This window comes from Symphalangus syndactylus, chromosome 23 (assembly GCF_028878055.3).
Source record: "Symphalangus syndactylus isolate Jambi chromosome 23, NHGRI_mSymSyn1-v2.1_pri, whole genome shotgun sequence".
Classification (NCBI taxonomy): domain Eukaryota; kingdom Metazoa; phylum Chordata; class Mammalia; order Primates; family Hylobatidae; genus Symphalangus; species Symphalangus syndactylus.
In genome coordinates this window covers 15,665,273-15,692,668 of record NC_072445.2, presented here as the reverse complement: position 1 = coordinate 15,692,668, position 27,396 = coordinate 15,665,273, and the positions used below count along the sequence as shown (strand labels likewise).

Below are 27,396 nucleotides of genomic sequence, written 5' to 3'. Positions count from 1 at the left end.
CTGGTTTATCTTAGCACAATTCAGTTTGATTTGGGCTTCCCCTTAACATAGAGAGACCCTCCGTCTCTACATAAAACTAAAAAAAAATTAGCCAGGTGGTGGCATGCACCTGTGGTCCCAGCTACTTGGGAGGCTGAGGTGAAAAGATAGTTTGCACCCTGGAGTTTGAGGCTGCAGTGAGCCGTGATTGTGCCACTGCACTCCAGCCTGGGTGACGGAGGAAGACCCTGTTTCAAAAACAAACAAAACATAGAGGCAGAGTCTCGCTATGTTGGCCAGGCTGGTCTCAAACTGCTGGCATCAAGCAGTCCTCCCACCCTGGCCTCTGAAAGTGCTGGGATTATAGGCATGAGCCACCATACCTGTCTGACCTATGTTTAAAGTTAGAAAGCATTTTTGTAGAATGAGTGCAGATTCATAGTTGAGTAACTTCTCAAACAAGGCTAACTTCCAACTAAGTTTTGCCACAGGCAAAAAACCTACTTAAATAAATTTTATGTTCCTTGCCACCGATGTAGGGTTACTAGAATTGCAGCAATTCAAAGCAATTATCTTGGGCCTACGTGTTGCTGCTTCCTTGCTGAGCGATCCTGGGTCATTTCCTAATGAAATTGGGCCCTCTGTGCTTCATGCTGTAAAATGCTGCTGACACCCACCTCATTGTGAGAATTAACTCAGCAAGTGTACATGAAAACACCTCACACAATATGGTATCTAGGAGGAAGTATAATAAATATTCATAAATGTTTTCTCATTAAAATTGTTGCTTTGCTGACAAAATTGCTATATAGTATTTATAAGAAGTGCTTGATAATGACAGAATTAATGATTTTAATGTATGCTGGCAGACTGAACTCTACCAATTAATATTTATTATATGTGGGACATATAAGGAGCAGGATTAGATTTAAGCAGAGTGATGAAGTAGCAACTCTGGTATATGCTATATAAAAGGTGATTTTTGTGGCTGATGCTGCCGCTCTACAAACTAAATCGGATTTGGTATTGTTTTTATTTGCATTTATCTTGGATGACTGAGGAGAATGCAAGCACATTCCTTTGCTCTCAGGTCACATTTTTTGGTGAGAAGGAATTCCCAATCTGGCTAAGATCGTATGTCCTTTAGTTCTTATTAAGCTATCAGTTAAAATTATAAATACCCAGATACCCAACACATTTTAGGATTCTTGAATTCTACCTGAATGATGAAGCTGTTTTATCCCAGCCTGCCCCAGAATACCTGGGATGTTTGAATATCAATGTTTCTTTTTGCTAGAATAATGACCTAAAGTCTTTGCTTTCTTTGGTAGCAAAGAAAGAATATCTAACATATGTACAGCTCTTGCCAGTTTATAATGCACTTACACACATTTTCTTATTTGATCTTTGCAGCTCTTTTGGAAGAAAGTAGAGCTGATGTTATATCCTTTACAAATGAGCATCCCAGCTACTTGGGAGGCTGAGGTGGGAGGGTCGCTTGAGCCCTGAAGTCTGGAGTTCAAGGCCAGCCTTGGCAACATAGTGAGACTCTGTCTCTAAAAAAAGAATTTTATAAATGTTAGGCAGCATATTGCCTAGGAAGTAAAATTTAAGATAAATGTAAAAAATGGGGTCCTCATCCCAGCGTGGTGGTGGCCCACGCCTATAATCCCAGCACTTTTGTAGGCCGAGGTGGGCAGATCACTTGAGGCCAGGAGTTCAAGACCAGCCTGGACAACATGGTGAAACCCTGTCTTTACTAAAAATACAAAAGTTACCTGGATGTGGTGGTACGAACCTGTAATCCCAGCTACTTGGGAGGCTGAGGCATGAGAATTGCTTGCCTGGGAGGCAGAGGTTGCAGTGAGCTAAGATCATGCCACTACCCTCTAGCCTGGGCAACAGAGCGAGACTGTCTCAAAAAAAAAAAAAAAAAAAAAAATGGGATCCCCTATCAGTGATTCATTCGACCAGCAGTATATATTAATATGTCCTTTGTACCATGTACTATGCTATGTCAACAGGACACAATAATGGATGATAAATAACCCTTCCTCCCAGTCTAGCTCAGTCTAGGTTGCCATTCCATGTATACTGTAAATATGGCTTGGTGGACTGCCTTTCTGTTTAATGGTAAAGCATTTTAATAAATAACTTCTAAGAAGTCAATTAATGTGGCAAATGAACAGCATTTTTACCACCTAGATTATTCTGAATCATAGTCAAAATGTGTAAATGCAATCCTGCTACCCTTTGTATTTCACAGTAATTCAAAAATCTCTGTTTTGCAGTTTCTGTGCAGAGGCCTTGAATTTAAACTTAAACCATTATTGAGAGTCATAAATGGACAAAACCCGTGGCAAACTAATACTTTTGCATGTTAATAAAGTCAGCAGACCTTGAGCCTTTTGTTCATGCTTTCTGTGTGGTGCACTGAAATGTGAAATGTTATATGTTTCTTATTTACTCTGGGCGATATGTACAAAATTTTAGAATTTTAAATTTGAGTGGGACTGGAGATAACATAATTAATCAGTGGCAGAGTGTGGACTGAAACCCAGGCTACCTGATACCTAGTTTAGTTCTCTTCCCGCTATTCTATGCTGGGCTTCCTAATTTAGCAGCCAAGAGAGATTTAATTGTAATTGCTGATTGTGGTCTCCTTAAAACTTTAAAGTTTTCTTTATTTAGCTGTAAATGCATGTAAATTTTTTCTCTATTTAGTTGTGTGAATTTCCTCTGCCTTGTATCTTCCAAGGCATTTGGGCTGTTTTAACTTCGATTACGGCCGGTTGAGGTGGCTCACGCCTGTAATCTCAATACTTTCGGAGGCTGAGGCTGGTGGATCACGAGGTCAGGAGTTTGAGACCATCCTGGCCAACGTGGTGAAACCCCCCCTTTACTAAAAATACAAAAATTCATCAGGTGTGGTGGCGCACACCTGTAGTCTCAGCTACTTGGGAGGCTGAGGCAGAAGAATCACTTGAACCCAGGAGGCGGAGGTTGCAGTGAGCCGAGATTGTGCCACTGCACTCTAGCCTGGGCAACAGAGTGAAGCTCCATCTTAATTAAAAAAAAAAAAAAAGAAAAGTTCAATTAGATGGCTGATCATTTATGATTTAAAAAGTCGTTTATGACATTGACTTAAAAATATGTCATTCTTATAGACTTTGTACCAAAATGCAGAGAAAGTATCTAACTCAGGTTTTGAGCCATTGATTCGTTGGGAGTGACAATGAGGATATGTTTCCACTCCAAAACAGGATTAGATGCAGCTTCCTCGATTATTATGAGTGCCTTGCCTGCCCTCACAGCTATCTTGAGGCACGGAGGGGATGTGCGTGGAAGCACTTTGAAAAACATAAAGTGACATAACAATATGTTTTGCTTTAATTCATGAATCTTCTAATTGTATATTTGAGACTTTTTGTCGTAAGACATTTTGCTATGTGAGCTTATAGATTGAAATAGATTTAGGGCTGAGCGTGGTGGCTCACACCTGTAATCCCAGCACTTTGGGAGGCCGAGGTGGGTGGATCACAAGGTCAGGAGTTCGAGACCAGCCTGACCAACATGGTGAAACCCCATCTCTACTAAAAATACAAAAATTAGCCAGGTGTGGTGGCACGCGCCTGTAATCCCAGCTACTCAGGAGGCTGAGGCAGGAGAATCACTTGAACCCGGGAGGCGGAGGTTGCAGTGAGCCAAGATGGTGCCACTGCACTCCAGCCTGGGCAACAGAGCGAGACTCCGTCTCGAAAATTAAAAAAAAAAACGAAATGGATTTGGATAGGCCAAAAATGTGACTGGGTCAAGGAAAACACTTAAATCCATCAAGGCCTTGCTGATAGTAAAATAATAGAGTGGATGGGTAGTGGAAAATAAGGATAGTGTGCTAGTGCCTTAGAATGTAAAGGGAAATAATAGGCAGACTAGAAAGTTTTGTCTGTGTTGCATATCCAGCCTCTCCATTCTTTGGTCAGTATTTATTGAAGCACCTACTAAGGACGAGGTACTTTTTCAGACATCAAAGATATTACTTACTATCACAATAAGTAAGACAAAGATGCTATTTCTGTCCTCCAGGAACTTACAGGGCAAGGCACTTACAGATGAGATACAGCATAGGTTAATAAATGTTTGTAGTTTGGAGTGTGCCACCTTATTGAGCTTGCTGAAAAAGATATAATCTTGGTTAAGTTTATTTACTGACTTAAATGTATTAATATTCTTTTGGTCCACTTTTTAAACTTTAAAACATATAAAATATACATAAATATTTTGAGATATAAAATATATTTTAAAATATATAACTATTATAAAATATATTTTAAAATATGTAACTAAATCTTAAAATATATATAGATAGTATATTTATATGTATTTTTAAGATAACAGATCTATTCTACTTCGTAAGTCATCTGCACATTCCCTACCTTACTACATTAATATTAGGGAGCTATCAAAGAAAGGGCATTGCTGCTGTGACATCACCCAGAAGTTAGTTTTTGGTGTTTGTCTTTCTTTCTTTCTCTCTCTCTGTCTCTCTCTCTTTCTTTCCTTCTTTCTTTCTTTCTTTCTCTCTCTCTCTCTCCTTTTTTAGACAAGGTGTCACTCTGTCACTCAGGCTGGAGTGCAGTGGTGCAATCACGCGCAGCTCACTGCAGCCTTGACCTCCTGGCCTCAAGTGATCTTCCTGTCTTATCCTCCCAAGTAGCTGGGACTACAGATTTGTGCCAAAACACACAGCAAATTATTTTTTGTAGAGGTAGGGTCTTCCTATGTTGCCTAGGCTGGTCTCAAACTCCTGGGCTCAAGTAATCCTCCTGTCTTGGCCTCCCAAAGTGCTGGGATTACAGACATAAGCTACTGCTCCTAGCCTGGAATATTTCTGAAGAGCAGAAACCTGGGTTTGAATCCTTGCCTTGCCTCTTACTAGCTGTGGAACTTAGGTGTGCCACAGTTTCCTCATCTGTCAAATTGGAATAAAAATCTATCTCACAGCTGTTGTGAGGATTGAATTTGTTAATGTATGTAACAGCACTTAACTGCGTTTCTGGCACACATTAAACACTGTTCTCAGTGTTGCTGGCTATCATCATAATCATCACCATCATCATCATTGTTATTGTTTGGCAGAATAAGAGTAAATTGGGTAAGGTTTCAAGAATGGATTTTCTCCTTTTCAAGCCCTGAAAATTGCTCTAAACTAAAGGTAGATAAAGGAAGGAAATTAACCCTTTATTGATCATCAGCTATGCACCAGGCAGTGCACTGGTGTTTTACTTGCATTCTCGTTTAATCCCTACACCAGTGCTGTGAAGTAGATTAGAAAACAGGCTCGGAGAAGTTAAGGAAGGTCTTGTAATAAATGGACACCATGATGATGACTGGTCTCTGTTACTCCACATCATGTGCTCTTTTCTTGCATGAGCCAGACAGCCCCTGAGAGTTCAGCATGTTTCATAACAGGTAAGCTTGGAATATGGCCTCCTGACTTTGGGAACTTCCTTTCTAATGACCATTTAAAGGGATGTCTTCCACATTTTTAGTTAGTTCCTACTGTAGTGATTTGTTTTATATATCTGTAATTTCACTTCCCACCCATTTAAAAGTATATTGCAGTAGTGTAAATGATATGTGGGACCTGGATAGAAAATATTTGAATGTATAGAATCTTATTAATAGTTTTCAGCATTGAGCTGATTTATTATAATTTCCCAGTTTTCAAGATCACCATCGTAATTATTGAAGTTGTTACCCTTCACATTTATTAATATAACTTTCCTAGGGCTTTAAGCCTAAACTCCATATGGTTACATACATGTCCTATGTGCTGCTTAGTATAGAACTGATTATTATAGTCAGCTTTTGGGGAGCATCCCAAATTAATTAGAATAACTTGGATTTAAATGTAATTAAGTTAACTTTAAATTTTTTGGTGTTCTTATATTGAAAGTAGGGTCATTTGGGGGACATTTTATGGATGTGAAACCCCTGTCCATAAAGTGTCAGCTTAGCTTTTCATGGATACGGTTGCCTCAGATCCCTGAACCTAGAACTAGAAGTTGTAAGCTCTCCGTAAAAATATTTGTGTTTTTGCTAGGTTTCATGATCTTATAACCGCTTCTGCCTCCTGGGGCCTACTTTCTGGCCTCGTGCCACTGATTTGCACCATAGTGCACCCACATGTGAAACTTGGCTCCCTCTGATTTTCAGAAAGGCCCTATTCACACAGGGCATTTGCAGATTTTGTGTACCTACCTGAAAAAAGAGGCAAAATAGAGGTGGAGTGAGCCTTTGCATTAATGCAAACAACCTCCCTACTAAAACATTCCTGTTCTTAAAATGTTTTCAGACCTCCATTGACCCAAGAGCTTCACCCCCACCTAATTCCAGCTCTGCTCCATTATATTAACTCTTTTCTTCTTTTTCTTTCCCTCTCCTCATTTTTCTCCCCATTCCTTTCAGCGATATAAAACCAAATTCTTCCCTGTCTAATGCAGAGCAATTTCCCTTTCTTGACAACCATTCTAGGAACTTTACAGCCAGCCATTCTGCAGCAAACCACCTACTCCAAGGGGACTGGACATGAGTGATGGGAGCCCATATTATGGGAACATATTTTCTTTTTTTTTTTTTTTTTTTTGAGATGGAGTCTCGCTCTGTCGCCCAGGCTGAAGTGCAGTGGCGCGATCTCGGCTCACTGCAAGCTCCACCTCCCGGGTTCACGCCATTCTCCTGCCTCAGCCTCCCGAGTAGCTGGGACTACAGGCGCCTGCCACCACGCCCTGCTATTTTTTTTTTTTTTTTTTGTATTTTTAGTAGAGATGGGGTTTCACCATGTTAGCCTGGATTGTCTCGATCTGCTGACCTCATGATCTGCCCGTCTCGGCCTCCCAAAGTGCTGGGATTACAGATGTGAGCCACCGTGCCCGGCTGGGAACATATTTTCTTCTTTATTTATTTTTTATATATATGTACTCCAATTTAAAACTTTTAATTAAAAAGTAGACTTTAATGTCGAAAATGCAAACTTGGTGAGGACAGAAAGATAACACACAAGGCTGTCACTTCACACTTGGATGGTTGCACAGCAGTCGCGCAGAGGCACTTCTCACTTCCCAGACGGTGGGGCGGCCGGGCAGAGGCGCTCGTCACTTCCCAGACGGTGGGGCGGCCGGGCAGAGGCGCTCCTCACTTCCCAGACGGTGGGGTGGCCGGGCAGAGGCGCTCCTCACTTCCCAGAAGGGGCGGCGGCCAGGCAGAGGCGCTCCTCACTTCCCAGACGGGGCGGCGGACGCCCGGCCGGGAACATGTTTTCTTAAAGTTTCTTCCAAGAGGAACTCTGTGTCAGCTGTTAGGGTGACACAATAGAGAATTTTCTTTCCTCTTACAGTGGTGGCCCAGCTTGCCGATCTCAAGCTTAATACTGAGTCCTGCTTCCTGATAAAGTGTCAGAAACCTTAAACATGCTTATACATATAATTTGTCAAAATCATAAACTCTAGATGTCTTTGGCTAATATATTGTCCTTGTGTACAGAATATATACCGCTTTTAAAGAAGCATGCCGCTTACATATAAGTCATAAACCCACTTAGCACAAAAGAGTCACCACCTCATGCCATCTTGTTATATATTTTACTTAAGCAAAAATAATTTTAGCTTTTGATGTTCAAGTATTTTTGTTACCATGAATTTGTGTGTTTTTTTCTGAGTTTCAGATTGTATGCAAATATAATGTGTAATTTTTAAGACCTAAAACAAATGCAGAAGTGCGTTTTTTCAGAAAGTAAACTAATACTTCCATTTGTAGATCAGTCTGCCTATAAGTGACTGACTCTGGTTACTCTTAGCTGAAAAGAAAGATCACAGTTTTTTTTCACTCTTACATCAGTTTTAAGGACTTGTAGGGAGTTTAATGCATTGTAATTTACTGGTCCTTTTTTGAATTTGTAATTACAATTCATGAAATTGCTTTTTTCTTGCCATGTATTAGCCCAGCCTTACAGATTGTTTCCCACTTGTAGGTAATAGAGAAGAGGAAACCTAACCAATGACTATGGAATAATATGGAAGAAGATGGAAAAAACTTGTTTAATGGGTAAGAAATAAAAACTGTAATAAAACATTATTAATGAAAGCTATTTATAATAATAGTATTATGTGTGGCTGAGGTTGGCATACTATGAGGGTAATTGATCAGTTACTGTTTGTCTTACTCCATTCTGAACTTTCACCACATGCTTTCATCTTAACCTTGTGAATTTTTTAGTACCACGAATTAACTTAAGCTAAGAGGGGTCACAGCCATATTTGAAGTTAAAATGGGACCTAAAGACCAGCAACCATACTGAAACAAGTCTAGGGTAGGTCTTGAGACTTGGTGGTAAGATAGAGATCATATCTGTCATGACCTGTCAAGAATAATTATCTACCCCTTCTTTTTCTCCAAATATGTCAGTTGCTATGATGTTTATCCCACCATGGGGATCCCGTTCATTTGAGCAAGTGCAGATGTGTGTCTGGTGGTAATCAAATAGAATTCTGCTTTGGGAGGTTGAGGTGGGAGGATGGCTTGAGGCCCGGAATTCTTTTATTTATTTATTTAGTTTTGAGATGGAGTCTTGCTCTGTTGCCCAGGCTGGAGTGCAGTGATGTGATCTCGGCTCACTGCAACCTCTGCCTCCTGGGTTCAAGCAATTCTCTTGCCTCAGCCTCCCAACTAGCTGGAACTACAGGCACCCGCCACGACGCCTGGCTAATTTTTGTATTTTTGTAGAAACGGGGTTTCTTTATGTTGGCCAGGCTGGTCTCAAACTCCTGACCTCAAGTGATCTGCCCACCTTGTGCTGGGATATGCCTCCCAAAGTGCTGGGATTACAGGCGTGAGCCACTGCGCCTGGCTGAGACCAGGAATTCTAGACCAGCCTGGGCAATATAGCAAGACCTCATCTCTACCAAAAAAAAAGAAAAAAATTAGCCAGGTGTAGTGGCTAGCTACTTGGGAGGCTAAGGTGAGAGGATTGCTTGAGCCCAGGGGATTGAGGCTGTAGTGAGCTATAATCATTCCACTGCACTCCAGCCCGGGCAACAGAGCAAGACCTTCTTAAAAAAATAGAATTCTACAGAAAGCCCACTAAAAGGTTTGACTTTAAGTTTATGAGATATAAAAGTTTTTTTAATTACACAAGTTTATACATTCATGTCAATAATTTAAAAATAACAGATAACTACAATCCTCTACCTGAATCTTACCCTCCTCCCAGAGTCTATAAGTATATGGCATGTATTTGTGCAGCCTTCTTTGCCTAGTGGTTAAAAACATGGATTTGGAGCCAGACCGTTTTTAACCAGTCACTATTAACTTGACATTTGGGCATGTTATCTCTGTGCCTCAATTCCTTAGATATAAGGTGAGGACAATAAAATGCTATCTCATAGCAATTGATCAGTTAATCCATATAAAAAACTTGAAATAATGTCTGGAATGAAGTAAGTGTTTAGTAAATGTTAACTATAATTCTCATATGTATCCCAGTTAGCATTTTTATGTACCAGCCATCCACACATAAATTTTTCTCTGATACATTCCAAGAGTTAAACCATCTCAGATAAGGTTAACCATGGTGGCAAAAGCTTTTTAGTTTTTTTCATGAAAAGTTTTCTTTCTGACTTCATCTCTGAGTATGCTGCTGGACTATGTGTGAGAATAAAGTTCTATATCTTTACCTTTTACTGTATATCTTAGGGTGTATATGATGTTTATAGTTATATATGAATAAACAACTATCTTCAGCCTAACATAGGTTCATCTTGCCTGTAAAAGTATCTTCTAAAGCAGGATACACAAATCTCTTTTTTCTAGATAGCTATGTCAAATGCTGTGTTGTGTTTCTGTCAATCTATTTTGAAGGACATGTCTTCTTGAGTTTTTTTTTCTTTTCTTTTCTTTTTTTTTTTTTTTTTTGAGATAATCTTCCTCTGTTGCCCAGATTGGTGTGCAGTGGTGCAGTCTTGGTTCACTGCAACTTCCACCTCCCAGGTTTAAGCAATTCTCGTGCCTTTGCCTCCCGACTAGCTGGGATTACAGGCATGTGCCACCATGCCCAGCTAATTTTTGTATTTTTAGTAGAGATGGGATCTCGCCATGTTGGCCAGGCTGGTCTTGAACTCCTGGCCTCAAGTCATCCACCCACCTTGGCCTCCCAAAGTGCTGGGATTACAGGCATGAGCCACTGCACCCAGCTTGAAGTATTTTTTTTTTCCTTTTTGCACACAGGATCATGGTAATTATTTTATTTTTTATTTAACTTAAAGAGGCAGAGTCTTGCTATGCTACCCAGCTGGCCTTTAACTCCTAGACTCAAGTGATCCACCTGTCTGAGCCTCCTGAGTAGCTGGGACTATAGGTACCACTGTACCTGGGCTAGAATCATAGTAGTTTTGAACATTATCTCTGATACTGTTTATATGGCTTGTCAGCACTTTCTTAGGTGGTGTAGACAATTAACTATTTTAAGAAGGAAGAGCACTTAGAAACAGTAATCTATTTTTATTGTTTCCTGTTATCTCAGTGTTAAAATAAAATTAAAAAAAAAAAGACTAAGAACAGAAACAGGCCAGGTGCGGTGGCTTACGCCTGTAATCCCAGCACTTTGGGAGGCCAAGGCAGGTGGATCACCTGAGGTCAGGAGTTCAAGACCAGCCTGACCAATATGGTGAAACCCCATCTCTACTAAAAATACAAAAATTAGCCGGACGTGGTGGTGCATGCCTATAATCCCAGCCTCCTGGGAGGCTGAAACAGGAGAATTGCTTGAAACCGGGAGGCAGAGGTTGCAGTGAGCTGAGATCACGCCACTGTACTCCAGCCTGGGCGACAGAGCAAGACTCCATCTCAAAACGACAACAACAAAACAGAAACAGTAATCTCTTTTTAGTATTTCCCTCTTGAATTGCTCTGGATTAGATTAGATTATTATGGACTATTCTATCTGCTGTGACTATAGATAGTGAGGCTATTTTAGAAGGCTAAAATATAAAAAACAGAAGGTGGCTGGGCATGGTGGCTCACGCTTGTAATCCCAGCACTTTGGGAGGCCAAGGTGGGCTGATCACAAGGTCAGGAGTTCGAGACCAGCCTGACCAACATGGCGAAACCCCCATCTCTACTAAAAATACAAAAATTAGATGGGTGTGGTGGTCTGTGCCTGTAATCCCAGCTACTCAGGAGGTTGAAGCAGGAGAATCACTTGAACCCGGGAGGCGGAGGTTGCAGTGAGCCAAGATCGCACCATTGCACTCCAGCTTGGCAACAGAACAAGACTCCGTCTCAAAAATAAATAAAATAAATAAATAAATACAGAAGTTAACATTTACTAGTATGTATTGTGTGTCAGGCAATGTTTTAAGTGCTTTACCCATTTATTCATTATCTCATTTAATCCTGTCACTTATGAGGTAGATACTGTTATTGTCTTCACCTTAAAGCTGAGAAAAGTGACGTGCAGATTAAGTAATTTGCCCAAAGTCACATTGCAAGTGGCAGCTTCAGGATTTAAACCTAGGCCTATGCTATTGACCAGGGGAGTGCTGGCCTAGTTAATAACTCTTATAAGGTTTGCTAGGGTAGTGAGAATATAAATAAGACATAAAAACCAAATATCTCCTGAAAAAGTCACTGTAACTATTTGATTTTGTTTGCCTGTGTGAAGGAAAATTTGAAATCATGTATCTTAAGTATGGGAAAAATGATATGAGATGATTATTCATAAATAATTATTTTTCTTGACCATGCTTAAATGAATATTGCTGTTTTGCTTCATTATGAATCATTTATAGTAGATAGAAATCACCTAACTAGCTAAAGAACAACATATTTTTTTGTTTGTTTGGTTTTTGTTTGTTTGTTTGTTTTTTGAGATGGAATCTTGCTCTGTCACCCAGGCTGGAGTGCAGTGGCACGATCTCGGCTCACTGCAAGCTCTGCCTCCCAGGTTCACGCCATCCTCCTGCCTCGGCCTCCCAAGTAGCTAGGACTACAGGCGCTTGCCACCACGCCTAGCTTTTTTTTTTTTTTTTTTTTTTTTTTTTTTTTTGTATTTTTAGTAGAGACGGGGTTTCACCATATTAGCCAGGATGGTCTCAATCTCCTGACCTCGTGATCCACCCGCCTCAGCCTCCCAAAGTGCTGGGATTACAGGCTTGAGCCACCGCGCCCGGCCAGAACAACATATGTTTAGAAGGGATTAGAGTTGATTTGTAGATTGCCATTTAGCTGCTATTCATAGAAACTTGCAGACAGAAAGATTGAACTCTGCAGCAGTTTGGAACTGATTGATTATTAGAAATTGCTTTTCCATCCTGTTAGATAATATTTGATTGACAGTCAGCAGAAAGTTGTAGAGGAGAAGAAAAGCCAGGAGAAAGGTGACTTACAGGTCGTATAATTAGAATGTGATGGCCTAAAGAGTAAATGTGCATTAACAATTGACATTTATATAGGAATTAGGAGGAATTGTAGTATGTGGTTTTTGTTCTGGGGTCTGGCTTTTCTTTTCTTCAAATAGCAATTCACTTCTTGTTAAAATATGGTAAAGTACAGAGTAAGCGACAGTTAAAGTAACAACAAGTACACTAATAAAATGTCTTGGCCCTCCTATAAGTGTGGTTGCAGGTAGTCAGTGATGTTTTCCTCTTTTTCTCTCCATCTTTTTTTACTCCTTTCCCTTGTTTGAGAATCTCTTCTGAATGTTGATCAAAGTTATGGCCCTTATTGCACATGTCTTTTAAAACAATGTCTTAAAGGGTGGTCTGGGGCCCCTCCAGATCCTTTCAGGGGCTGATGAAGTTAAAACAATTTTTATAACAATTCTAGAATTTCTACCCTCATTCTCTTACGAGTGTGCAATGAAGTTTTCCAGAGGCTACATAATGTGCAGTTGACTGAACACAAAAGCAGATAGGAGAATGCAGCTGTTTTCCTTAATCCAGACTTTAAAAGATTAACAAAAATGTAAAATAAGGCCACTCTTCTCATTAGATTTGCTGTGATGAGCACTGTGGTTTCTTTCTATCTCAGAACGTTGTAATGATCCCAGTGTGGGCTGAAAGTCATGATGTCTCTCCCACTGATATGTACCAAACTCAGAATGTTGTTGGTATGAGTTGCTCCCAACTTTGGACAGGCCCTTTCATGTTCTTTCAGCCTTTTGTTTTACATTATTAACTGAACACCTACTGTGTTCTAGCCCTGTTCTGTAAAAACAAAAAAAATCTCTACCATCATGGAGCTTATGTGCTATTAACAGCTTCCATTTTAGCCTTTGAGTTCTTTGCCTTAGACACAGCTGCCTCTTTAGGGGAATCTCAGAGTTGATAGTACTGGTGTGTCTCAGTGGCTGAGTGCTGAGGATAGAGTGGCTTGACATTTTGCCAATTTCAATTATTAAAAAAGGCACCATGCAGGGCCGGGCACAGTGGCTAACGCCTGTAATCCCAACACTTTGGGAGGCCGAGGTGGGCGGATCACGAGGTCAGAAGATCGAGACCATCCTGGCTAACACGGTGAAACCCCGTCTCTACTAAAAATACAAAAATTAGTGGGGCGTGGTGGCGGGCGCCTGTAGTCCCAGCTACTTGGGAGGCTGAGGCAGGAGAATCGCTTGAACTCGGGAGGTGGAGGTTGCAGTGAGCCAAGATCGCACCATTGCACTCCATCCTGGCGACAGAGGGAGACTCTGTCTAAAAAAAAAAAAAAAAAAAAAAAAAAAAAAAAAAAAGCACCATGCTTTGGAAGGCTGAGGTGGGAGGATTGCTTGAGGTCAGGAGTTCTAGACCAGCCTGGGCAACATAGTTAGACCCAGTCTCTGGGGGAAAAAAAAAAAGACCAGGCATGGTGGCATGCACCTATAGTCCTAGCTACTCAGGAAGCTGAGGCAGGAGGATGGCTTAAGCTCAGGAGTTTGAGGTTACAGTGAGCTATAATCACATCACTGCACTCAAGCCTGGGCAACAGAGCAAGACCCTGTCTCTTAAAACAAAAAACAAAAAAACAAGCCGAGCATGGTGGCTCATTCCTATAATCCCAGTATTTAGGGAGGCAGAAGTCAGAGGATTGCTTGAGTCCAGGAGTTTGAGACCAGCCTGGGCAATATAGTGTGACCCCCCTCTCCAAAAATAAAAATAAATAAAAACACAACAAAGGCACCACATGGTTTAGGATTTTTCAAATTTTATGTGGAACCCCAGCGTAACAATAAAGATAGGCCTATCCCGCTATTCTTTTGGTTGATTTTACCTTGTTTTGCTGTCAAAGTTAGTGCTTGTTTTGTCAATAAATAAAGAAAATGAGGGCTGGGCTCGGTGGCTCATGCCTGTAATCCCTGCACTTTGGGAGGCCGAGGTGGGTGGATCACCTGAGGTCAGGAATTCAAGACCAGCCTGGCCAACATGGTGAAACCCCGTCTCTACAAAAAATACAAAAATTGCATGATGGCAGGTGCCTGTAATCCTACCTACTTGGAAGGCTGAGGCAGGAGAATTGCTTGAACCCAGGAGGCAAAGGTTGCAACAAGCAGAGATTGCACCACTGCACTCCAGCCTGGGCGACAGAGCAAGACTCCGTCTCAAAAATAAATAAATAAATAATAAAAAGAAAAAAAGAAAATGAGATACCAAAGGATGTTAAATTTATTCTAATTGTTTTTTGTTATTTGAATAAAAATATTCTTAAATACGTGAGATTTTCTTTGCCTGATGAGTTGCTCCCCAAACCCTGTAATTTATTTAATAGACTTTTATACAAAAAGATATGACTTGGCTCATTAGATTGAGTCACTTAATACTGACTTGAAGGTTAACTAATATGGCTGGCAGACTCTTTGCTCACTGGCTAGATGTCTGTCTTATCACTCACTAACTTCAGCCGTTTCTAAATACTGACAACTGGAATGCCATTAGAATATTAATGGAAAAAGAAACACATTTTTTTTTTTTTTTTTTTTTTTTTTTTTTTTTTTTTTCTTGAGACGGAGTCTTGCTCTGTCGCCCAGGCTGGAGTGCAGTGGCGCAATCTCGGCTCACTGCAAGCTCCGCCTCCCGGGTTCACGCCATTCTCCTGCCTCAGCCTCTCCGAGTAGCTGGGACTACAGGCGCCCGCCACCACGCCCGGTTAATTTTTTGTATTTTTTAGTAGAGACAGGGTTTCACTGTGGTCTCGATCTCCTGACCTTGTGATCCACCCGCCTCGGCCTCCCAAAGTGCTGGGATTACAAGCGTGAGCCACTGCGCCCGGCCAAGAAACACATTTAAAACGTGAATGACCCAAATTTTTTTCCAAAGATTATTTTAATTTTAAAATATACTTTAATAGAAACTTTTTTTTTTTTAATCGGGTGGCATTTTGGCCTTCCCTTCATTGAAGGTGTGAAAGGAGATTTTTTGTTTTGTGTTGTTTTGTGACGGAGTCTCACTCTGTCGCCGAGGCTGGAGTGTAGTGGCGCGATCTCAGCTCACTGCAACCTCCGCCTCCCGGGTTCAAGTGATTCTCATGCCTCAGCCTCCTGAGTAGCTGAGATTACAGGCATGTGCTACCACACCCAGCTAAGTTTTTTGTATTTTTAGTAGAGACAGAGTTTCACTATGTTGGCCAGGTTGGTCTCGAACTCCTGACCTCAGGTGATCCGTCCGCCTCAGCCTCCCAAAGTGCTGGGATTACAGGCATGAGCCACCGCACCCAGCCCTATTTTTTCTGTCCTTATGAATTTATGCCCTTTTTAAAAACCCCTTTGTTGTGATTTTATTTTATTTTATTTTTTTAGACAGAGTCTCGCTCTGTCGCCCAGGCTGGAGTGCAGTGGCGCAATCTCGCCTCACTGCAAGCTCCGCCTCCCAGGTTCATGCCATTCTCCCGCCTTAGCCTCCCGAGTAGCTGGGACTACAGGCGCCTGCCACCACGCCTGGCTAATTTTTTGTATTTTTAGTAGAGAGGGGGTTTCACTGTGTTAGCCAGGATGGCCTCGATCTCCTGACCTCGTGATCCGCCCGCTGCTGCTTCCCAAAGTGCTGGGATTACAGGCGTGAGCCACTGCGCCTGGCTGTTGTGATTTTAAGAGGGAAAAGAGGTAAATATATTCATTCTGCTTTGTTTTACTGGAAGTCCAGGGTTTAACATATATTATCAAGTGCATGCAAAATACTAAGAATTGTGGTAGACATTTGGTCTTTTCTCTAATTTAAAAATCCCATCAAATTCTATTGAGGTTTATGGCCAGGTGTGGTGGCTCAGGAAATCCTAACACTTTGAGAGGCTGAGGTGGTAGGATTGGTTGAGCCCAGGAATTTGAGATCAGCCTGGGAGACACAGCGAAACTCTGTCTTTACCAAAAAAAAAAAAAAAACAAAAATTAGCCAGGTGTGGTGGCACATGCCTATAATCCCAGCTGCTCAAAGGGCTGAGGTGGGGTGGTCACCTGAGCCCGAGGAGGTCAAGGCTGCAGTGAGCTGTGATCATGCCGCTGCACTTCAAAGTAGGTGAGCGTGAATCAAAAATAAATAAATACTGAGGTTTAGAAAATTCATTTGCATTAATGTTGTTAATCTAATTTTTTGAGCACCTTCTATATGCTAGGCACTATCACATACATTATTTTATATAATCACATCAACTCTGTGAGAACATTAAGACAAATTCAGGAAAGTTAAATAATAAATTTAAGTTATACAGTGCCTAACTGTTGGATATTAGATAGCTGATGTGGTTTTTAAGCAGGGGAATCAGTACAGAATGAAAATGCTGTTTTTGTTTAATACCCGTGATAATAAGATTTACTGTAGTAGATCCAGAAAGACTGGAGGCATCAAGATCCACTAGCAATTAAAACAGTAATAATGCAGGCATGCAGTGTAAGGACAGATTTGGGGCAAGGGTATAGCAGTGGAAAGGGGGAGGGTGACTAGGTTCAAGAAGTCAGGAAGCAAGGGGGGCATTTGAATTCATACTCTCAAATGAGCTATCATAATGAAGAGCCTAGACTAGGATCTAATACTCCCATTTCTGAATACAAATTAGTAGGCTTTGGTAACTGACTTGATTGTGACATGAATAAGGAGTTAAAGAGAAAGTCAGGTTTTCAAGTCAGGTAAATAGGAGTGCCGTATCTAGAACTGGAGGTAGGTAGGAAGAAGTGCTGAATTAAGGAGCAGTTAGCATATTTAAATATTAAGTGTGAGAGGCTGGGTGCGGTGGCTCACATCTGTAATCCCAACATTTTGGGAGGCTGAGATGGGCGGATTGCTTGAGGCTAAGAGTTCGAGACCAGCCCGGCCAACCTGCGAAACCCCATCTCTAATAAAAACCAAAAAAAATTAGCCAGGTGTGGTAGCGCACGCCTGTAATCCCAGCTACTGTGGAGGCTGAGGCATGAGAATTGCTGGAACCTGGGATGTGGAGGTTGCAGTGAGCCGAGATCACACCATTGCACTCCAGTCTGGGCGACAGAGTGACTCTGTCTCAAGATAAAATAAAGTAAAATAAAATAAATATTAAGTGTGAATTTCATGGTTGGTTAAAGATATGAACATCTAACATGTCTTCTATATTCCTTTGTTTTTTGATATTTGTCTGAATGTGCTGTAAACATATCATACACTATTAAAAAATTGAGTTCATTAAATCACATTGTTTCCTTAATGTACTCTTATTTTTAAGCTGATCTCTTAGCATTTTTAAATCTGTAGTTTGAGGACCATCTTTTCCTTTTGAAACCATGTACTCTGATTTCATTAGAACACAAAATATTTTTACAAATCAATTTTACAAGGCTGAGAACCCAATAGAAAAGACATGAATTGACAGTTCACATAAAAAGAAAAAAATAGATCAATATTCACTATAACTAAAGATGTACAAACAAAATATATGTATATATTATTTTTCAAATGTCCTATTGAAACATATTTAAAGATGTATCAGTCTCCAGTATTAGGGAAATGCATTCTCAAATACTACTGGTGGGTAATTAGGGGGTAGTGTAAATTAGTGTAACCTTTTGGAGGCCAGTTTGATGATCTCTATCCAAAATTTAAATGCGTATATCCCTTGACACAGCAATTCATTTTCTGTAAATTATGTCATAGATGCACTTGTGTAAGCGTCCCATGATAGATATCCAACCAATCTATGGTGTATTGTTTATAGTAATGAAACACCAAAAATGGCCTAATTCTCCTCTCGTGGGGGCTAGTTAAATGCATTATGCAGTTCATATCATAGGATATGCTACAGTCTTTAAAAAGAGTGATGTGGCTGGGTGCGGTGGCTCACGCCTGTAATCCCAACACTTTGGGAGGCCAAGGCGGGCGGATTGCCTGAGGGACAGGAGTTCGAGACCAGTCTGGCCAATATGGTGAAACCCCGTCTCTACTAGAAATACAAAAAAATTAGCCGGGCATGGTGGTGTGCACCTGTAATCCCAGCTACTTGGGAGGCTGAGGTAGGGGAATTTCTTGAACCAGGAAGGTGGAGGTTGCAGTGAGCCGAGATCATGCCACTGCACTCCCGCCTGGGCGACAGAGTGAGACTCCACCTCAAAAAAAAAAAAAAAAAGTGACGTAAAGCCAGATATATGGGAAAATGTCTAAGATATATTAAGTTAAAAAAGGAAAAATTTAGAATAACATACAGGATACAACTTACATTAAGCATTATGTTTCTAAATGCATAAAATATTCCTGGAAATGTGCCCCAAAAGGATGCTCAGTTAACAGTAGTTACCTCTAGGGAGGCAACTGGAGACAGAAAGCAGCGGGAGAATACTCATAGAATTTTAATGTTCTATACTTATATTGGATTTATTTATTTATTTGTTTTGAGACTGAGTCTCACTCTGTCACCCAGGCTGGAGTGCAGTGGCGCGATCTCGGCTCACTGCAAGCTCTGCCTCCTGGGTTCAAGCCATTTTCTTGCCTCAGCCTCCCAAGTAGCTGGGACTACAGGCGCCCGCCACCATGTCCAGCTAATTTTTTGTATTTTTAGTAGAGACACCATGTTAACCAGGATGGTCTTGATGTCCTGACCTTGTGATCCGCCCGCCTCAGCCTCCCAAAGTGCTGAGATTACAGGTGTGAGCCACTGCGCCCGGCCCTGGTTTTATTTTATTTTTATTATTATGTTTTGAGGCAGAGTATCACTCAGTGTTGCCCAGGCTGAAGTGCAGTGATGCGATCTCAGCTCACTGCAACCTCCACCTCCTGGTTCAAGCAATTCTCCTGCCTCAGCCTCCCGAGTAGCTGGGATTACAGGCATGTGCCACCATGCCCAGCTAGTTTTTATATTTTAGTAGAGATGGGGTTTCACCATCTTGCCTAGGCTGGTCTCGAACTCCTGAGCTAGACAATCTGCCTGTCTCGGCCTCCCAAAGTGCTAGGATTACAGGCATGAGCCACCAGCCACCGTGCCCGGCCGACGAGTTCTTTAAAAAATAATAATAATAATCTGCCGGGCGCGGTGGCTCACGCCTGTAATCCTAGCACTTTGGGAGGCTGAGGCAGGTGGATCACGAGGTCAGGAGATTGAGACCATCCTGGCCAACATGGTGAAACTACGTCTCTACTAAAATACAATAAAGAATTAGCTGGGTGTGGTGATGCACGCCTGTAGTCCCAACTACTCAGGAGGCTGAGGCAGGGGAATCACTTGAACCCAGGCAGCGGAGGTTGCAGTGAGCCGAGATCATGCCACTGCACTCCAGCCTGGCAACAGAGCAAGACTCCATCTAAAAAAAAAATAATAATAATAAATAAATATAAAACCTATAATAATTTTCAAGCATATAAAAACTGATAGTAATTTCTTAATATCATCGAATATCTAGTAGTCAGTGTTCAAATTTCCTCATTTATCTCATTTAAAAAGTTGTTTGCTGATTTGAATTAGGATTCCAGTAAAGTTCAAATGTTGCAATTAGTTGATTTTTTTTCTCTCTCTCAAGTGCCTCACCTCCTCTCTCTCTCTCTCTTTCTGTCTCCCTCCCTCCCTCTCTCCTTGCAAGCTATATGTTAAAGAAACTAAGTCATTGGTCTTGTAGAGTTCCCTTCAGTCTGAATATTGGTGACTGTATCCCAGTGGTATCGGATACACTGGTGGAAGAAATAATAAGTGTGTATATTTCCATCAGGAGATACCTAATATCTGGATGTCTCTCCTTTTTGTTGAGTAGCCATTGATGGTCATTGCCTAGGTCCGCTAATTCATAACAGTCTTCCGTAAATGGGACTATTAGCTAGTGGCTCTTGCCAATATATTAAGTATTCTAGGATATACAACATTTAGACACAGGTTACACACTTTCTTTTTATATTGTCTGCAACTACTTCCACTGGTATTCTATTTTATTTTACTGCAACTGCCTTTTAATGGGTCTTCCTGCACCCTTCCTATATAGGTAGACTGGGTGCTGATATTGGTGCAGGAGAAAAGGGAAAGGATAGATTATATGGGGGCAGAGTAAACTTTTTTTTTTTTTTTTTTTTTGAGGTGGAGTCTCGCTCTGCCGCCCAGGCTGGAGTGCAGTGGCACAATCTCGGCTCACTGCAAGCCCCGCTTCCCGGGTTCACGCCATTCTCCTGCCTCAGCCTCTCCGAGTAGCTGGGACTACAGGCGCCCGCCACCATGCCTGGATAATTTTTTTTTTTGTATTTTTAGTAGAGACGGGGTTTCACCGTGGTCTCGATCTCCTGACCTCGTGATCCGCCCGCCTCGGCCTCCCAAAGTGCTGCGATTACAAGCGTGAGCCACCGTACCCGGCCCATGTTTAGGGAAATCTTAGTTGAACTGTAGTTTATGCTGCTGCTTTTTTTTTTTTTTTTGAGACAGAGTCTCGCTCTGTCACCCAGCCTGGAGTACAGTGGTGGGATCTTGGCTCACTGCAACCTCCGCCTCCTGGGTTCAAGAGATTCTCCTGCCTCAGCCTCCTGGGTAGCTGGGACTACAGGTGCGCACCACCACACCCAGGTAATTTTTGGATTTTTAGTAGAGGTGGGGTTTCACCATGTTGGCCAGGCTGGTCTCGAACTCCTGACCTCAGGTGATCCACCTGCCTCAGCCTCCCAAAGTGCTGGGATTACAGGCATGAGCCACCCCTCCTGGCCTACCGTGCTTCTTCTTTTTTTTTTTTTGAGATGGAGTCTCGCTCTTGTTGCCCAGGCTGGAGTGCAATGGCGCAATCTTGGCTCACCGCAATCTCCGCCTCCCAGGTTCAAGCAATTCTCCTGCCTCAGCCTCCCAAGTAGCTGGGATTACAGGCATGCACCACCTTGCCTGGCTAATTTTGTATTTTTTTTAGTAGAGACGGGGTTTCTCCATGTTGGTCAGGCTGGTCTTGAACTCCTAATCTCGGGTGATCTGCCCGCCTTGGCCTCGCAGAGTGCTGGGATTACAGGCGTGAGCCACTGTGCCTGGCCTACCCTGCTTCTTAGTAAAACTCTTAGTGTTTGCCTTGGCACCTTGAGATGGCCTTACCTATCCAGGTTCTTTGTACTTATTTCTCATCTTCTATATGAGATTGTAAACTTTGAGGTCAGAGATCTGATATTGGACAAAATGTTTTAGTGCTTATCTTTTTGTGTGTGTGGTAAAAAAAACCATAAAATTTACCATCTTAAACCCTTCATTTTCAAGAGTACAGTTCACTAGTATTTAGTATATTTGCATTGTTGTGAAACAGTTCTAAAGTTTTTCATTTTGCAACAGTTTTTCATTTTGCACATCTGAAACTCTATACTTATTAAAAAACTCTCCATCCTCTTCCCCAGTCCCTGGCAACCACCATTCTACTTTGTCTCTATGAATTTGACTTCTTTAGATAGCTCATATAAATGGAATCATACAGTATTTGTCTTTTTCCGATGGGCGTATTTCATTTTGCCTAAAGTCCACAAGGCTCATTTATGTTGTAGTATGTGTCAAAATTCTCCCCTCCCCCCCCCCTTTTTTTGAGATGGAGTTTCGCTCTTGTTGCCCAGGCTGGAGTGCAATGGCGCCATCTCAGCCCATTGCAACCTCCACCTGCTGGGTTCAAGCGATTCTCCTGCCTTAGCCTCCCGTAACTGGGATTACAGGCGCATGCCACCACGCCCAGCTAAATTTTGTATTTTTAGTAGAGATGGGGTTTCTCCATGTTAGGATGGTTTTGAACTCCTGACCTCAGGTGATCCATCCGCCTCGGCCTCTCAAAGTGCTGGGATTACAGGCGTGAGCCACTGTGCCTGGCCAGAATTCTTTCATTTTTAAGGCTGAATAATATTCCATCTCATGTGTATACCACATTTTGTTTATCCATTCATCCATTGATGGACATTTTGGTTGCCTCCACTTCTTGGCTATTATGAATAGTGCTGTTATGAACATTGGTGTGCAAATTAAGGTCTCTTGAAATTTCATATGAGTTTTAGAATTAATTTTTGTATTTCAGAAAAATGCTGCTGGGATTTTGATAGGACTTGCATCGAATCTGTAGTTTGCTTTTGGTAGGATTAACATTTTAACCATACCAAGTCTTCCAATCCAGGAACATGGATGTCTTTCCATTTATTTGTGTCTTTAATTTCTTTCCACAATGTTTTATAGTCTTCATCATCCAAGTCTTTCACTTGCTCAGTTAGTTTTATTCCTAGGTGTATTTTATGCTGTTATTAATGAGATTTTTAAAAATTTCCTTTTGAATTGTTCATTGTTAGTGTATATAAATACAGCAGATTTTTGCATATTGATTTTGAATCCTGCAACTTTGCTGAATTTGTCTATTCTAACAATTTTTTTGCAAACTTGTTAGGATTTTCCTTTTTTTTTTTGAGATGGAGTTTCACTCTCGTTGTCCAGGCTGGAGTGCAGGGGCGCAATCTCAGCTCACTGCAACCTCCACCTCCTGGGTTCAAGTAATTCTCCTGCCTCAGCCTCCCAAGTAGCTTGGATTACAGGCATGTACCACCACACCTGACTAATTTTGTATTTTTAGTAGAGATGGGGTTTTACCATGTTGGTCAGGCTGGTCTCGAACTCCTGACTTCAGGTGATCCGCCCTCCTCGTCCACCCAAAGTGCTGGGATTACAGCACAGATGTGAGCCACCGTGCCTGGCCCAGGATTTTCTATATATTAGATCATGTTATCTGAAAACAGATAAATTCTTTTCTTTCTTTTTTTTTTTTTGAGACAAGTCTCGCTCTGTCACCCAGGCTGGAGTGCAGTGGCACGATCTGCAGCTCACTGCAGCCTCCGCTTCCCGGGTTCAAGCAGTTGTCTGCCTCAGCCTCCCGAGTGGCTGGGATTACAGGCGTCGACACAACGCCTGGCTAATTTTTTTGTATTTTTAGTAGAGACGGGGTTTCACCATCTTGGCCAGGCTGGTCTTGAACTCCTGACCTCGTGATCCATCTGCCTTGGCCTCCCAAAGTGCTGGGATTACAGGTGTGAGCCACCGTGCCCAGCCCAGATAAATTTACTTCTTTTCCAATTTGCCTAATTGCACTGAATAGGACTTTCAACATTATGCTGAATAGAAGTAGTGAGAGTGTGCATGCTTGGCTTGTTCCTGATCTTAGAGAAAAGGCTTTTATTCTTTCACCACTGAGTATGATATTATCTGTGAGGGTTTCATACATGGTCTTTATGATTTTGAGGCAGTTTCCTTCTATTTATACTTTGTTTGATGTTTTATCATAAAAGGGTGTTTTGTTGAATCTTGTCCAATGCCTTTTTTGCATCGATTGATATGGTCATCTTTTTGTCCTTATTCTGTTAAAGTGATGTGTTACATTGATTGATATTCATATGTTGAATCATACTTGCATTCCAGAAATGAGTCCTACTTATTGATGATATGTAATTCTTTTAACATGCTACTGAATTTTCCAGTATTTTGTTGAGGGTTTTTACCTCAATACTCACAAAGAATATTCATCTGTAGTTATGTTTTTTTGATGTCTGTGTCTGGTTTAGTGTCAGGGTAATGCTGGCATCATAGAATGAGCTTGGAAGTGTTCCCTCCTCCTCAGTTTTTGGAAGAGTTTGAGAAAACTTGGCATTCATTATTTTTTAATGTTTGGTAGAATTCTCTAGTGAAGCCATCTGGTCCTGGGCTTTTCTTTGTTGGCAGTTTTTTGGTTACTGATTTAATCTCCTTACTCATTGGTTTTTTTCAGCTTTTCTATTTCTTCATGATTCAGTCTTGGTAAGTTGTGTGTTTCTAAGAATTTATCCATGGCCAGGCGCGGTGGCTCACGCCTGTAATCCTAGCACTTTGGGAGGTCGAGGTGGGCGGATCAGGAGGTCAAGAGATCGAGACCAGCCTGGCCAACATGGTGAAACCCCATCTCTACTAAAAATATAAAAATTAGCTGGGCATGGTGGCACTCCTGCAGTCCCAGCTACTCAGGAGGCTGAGACATGAGAATTGCTGGAACCCAGGAGGCGGAGGTTCTCAGCCTCCCAAAGTGCTGAGATTACAGGCATGAGCCATCACACCTGGACCTTTCTTCTTTTTTAATGTATCCTTTTACAACTATAAATTGACCTCTTAACACTGCTTTTTCCTGTATCCCATACGTTTTGATACATTTTCATTTTTATTTGTCTCAAGGTATTTTGTAACTTCTGTTGTGACTTGTTTGATCCTGTGGCTGTTTAAGAGTGGATTGTTTAATTTCCACATATTTGTGGATTTTCCAGTTTTCCTTGTGCCATTGATTTCTAGTTTCATTTCATTGTCATTAGAAAAGATACTTTGTGGCCGGGCACAGTGGCTCATGCCTGTAATCCCAGCACTTTGGGAGTGGGTGGATCATGAGGTCAGGAGATCGAGACCATCTTGGCCAACATGGTAAAACCCTATCTCTACTAAAATACAAAAAATTAGCTGGGCGTGGTGGCGCATGCCTGTAATCCCAGCTACTTGGGAGGCTGAGGCAGGGGAATCACTTGAACCCAAGAGGCAGAGGTTGCAGTGAGCTGAGATCACGCCACTGCACTCCAGCCTGGCAACAGAGCAACACTCAGTCTCAAAAAAAAAAAAAAAAAAGAAAAGATACTTTGTGTGATTTTAGTCTTCTTGAATTTGTTAAGATTTGTTTCATGGCCTAACATTGGTCTGTCCTAGAGATGTTCCATGTGCACTTGAGAAGAATGTATATTCTGCTGCTGTTGGGTAGAGTTCTCTATATATGTCTATTAGGTCCAGTTGGTGTATAATGTTGTTCAGGTCCTCTCTTTCCATGTTGACCTTCTGTCTGGTTGTTCTGTCCACTATTGAAAGTGGAGTTTTGAAGTTCTCTACTGTAATTGTGTTGCTCTTTTACCCTTCAATTCTGTCTATTTCATATATTTAGAAGCTCTGATGTTTGGAGCATAAATATTATTTATATCTTCCTGGTTTACCCTTTTATCATATGTCATTTTTTATCTTTTGTGAGAGTTTTTTATTTAAAATCTATTTTGTCTGACATTAATATAGCCACTCCTACTCTCTTCTGGTTACCATTTGCATGGAATATCTTTTTCCAGACTTTTCAATCTATGTGTTCTTAGAGCTAAAGTGAGTCTCTTGTAGACAGCATATAGTTGGATCCTTTTTTAACTCCAGTCAATATATGACTTTACATTTAAAGTTAATTACTGACCCAGCATGGTGGCTCATGCCTGTAATTCCAACACTTTGGCAGGCCAAGACAAGAAGATCACTTGAGGCCAGGAGTTACAGACCAGCCTGGGCAACATAGGGAAGACCCCATTTCTCTGTCTCTTTTTTTTTTAGACAGTGTCTCACTGGTGTTGCCCAGGCTGGAGTGCAGTGGCACGATCTCGGCTCAATGCAAGCTCTGCCTCCCGGGTTCACGCCATTCTCCTGCCTCAGCCTCCCAAGTAGCTGGGACTACAGGCACCTGCCACTGCGCCTGGCTAATTTTTTGTATTTTCAGTAGAGACGGGGTTTCAGGTTAGCCAGGATGGTGTCGATCTCCTAACCTTATGATCCGTGTGCCTCGGCCTCCCAAAGTACGGGGATTACAGGTGTGAGCCACTGCACCCGGCCAGGGAAGACCCTATTTCTCCAAAAAAAAAAAAATATTTTTTTAATTAGCCAGATGTTGTGGCATGCACCCATAGTCCCAGCTATGCAGGAGGCTGAGGCAGGATTGCTTGAGCCCAGGAGGTCGAGGCTGCACTGAACCATGATAGTGCCACTGCACTGTAGCCTGGGTAACAGTGTACGAGCCTATCTAAAACAAAACATATGCTACCAATAGGGAGGGAAGGATTTACTATTGCCATTTTGTTAATTGTTTTTGGTATATTTTGTAGTTTTTTTGTCCCTTCTTTTTTACTGCCTTTTTTGTGTTTTGTTGATTTTTTTTGTAGCGATATATGTTGATTCTCATTTCCTATTATATATATTCTATAGATACTTTATTTGTGTTTACTGTTGTAATTGCATAAATCATCTTTAAAGTTACAGCATTCTGTTTTAAATTGTTAAAAACTTCATTCACATACAGAAAACTACTTCTTTAGAGTTTCTGCTGATAAATCTGGTGATTATCTATGGAAACTCCCTTGTATGTGATGAATCGATTTTCTTTTGCTGCTTTGAATATGTTCTCTGCCTTTGACTTTAGATAATTTAATTATAATGTGTCTTTGTGATCCTCTTTAGATTTATCCTTGTTGAAGTCCTTTGAGGTTTTTTAATGTGCATATCCATTTATCTCCTTAGATTTGGGAAGCTTGCAGCTGTTATTTCTTCAAAGAAGCTCTCTGCCACTTTGTCTCTCCCTCTTCTTCTGAGTTTTCATAATGTGCATTTCAGAATGTGTTGTCCTGATCGTGCCCTATAAGTTCTTTATGTGCTCTTTGCCAATCTGTTTCCTTTTTGCTCCTGTGACTCTACTTTTTTTTTTTTTTTTTTTTTTTTTTTTTTTTTTGAGACAGAGTCTCGCTCTGTTGCCAGGCTGGAGTGTAGTGGCACAATCTTGACTCACTGCAACCTCCACCTCCTGGGTTCAAGTGATCCTTCTGCCTCAGCCTCCTGAGTAGCTGGGACTACAGGTGTTCACCACTATGCCCAGCTAATTTTTGTATTTTTAGTAGAAACGGGGTTTCACCATTTTGGCCAGGATGGTCTCAACCTCTTGACCTCGTGATCCACGTGCCTCGGCCTCCTAAAGTGCTAGATTACAGGTGTGAGCCACTGCACCCGGCTGACTCTACTTTCTTTTGCTTGATTAAACCTGCTATTGAACTCTTCTAATAAATTTTTCAGTTCACTTATTGAATTTTTTAAGGTCCAGAATTTCTGTTTGGATCTTTTTCATTGTTTATCTTTTTGGTCATGCATTGTTTTCTTCATTTAGTTTTGTATTTG

At 41.4% G+C, this 27,396-nt stretch overlaps 1 protein-coding gene across 33 annotated transcripts in view; it reads left to right on the top strand.

Moving 5' to 3' along the window:
* USP49 (ubiquitin specific peptidase 49) overlaps window positions 1-27,396 on the top strand; it is a 98,264-nt gene that overhangs the window by 17,149 nt on the left and 53,719 nt on the right. For 14 of the 33 annotated variants that reach the window (XR_010119244.1, XR_010119243.1, XR_010119242.1 and 11 more), the window contains 2 exons: window positions 1,393-5,451; window positions 8,012-8,085. The gene's annotated coding sequence lies outside the window, so the exon portion shown is untranslated. The remainder of the gene's footprint in view (window positions 1-1,392; window positions 5,452-8,011; window positions 8,086-27,396) is intronic. The other 19 variants (XR_010119246.1, XM_063633114.1, XM_063633098.1 and 16 more) reach the window with 4 other exon arrangements.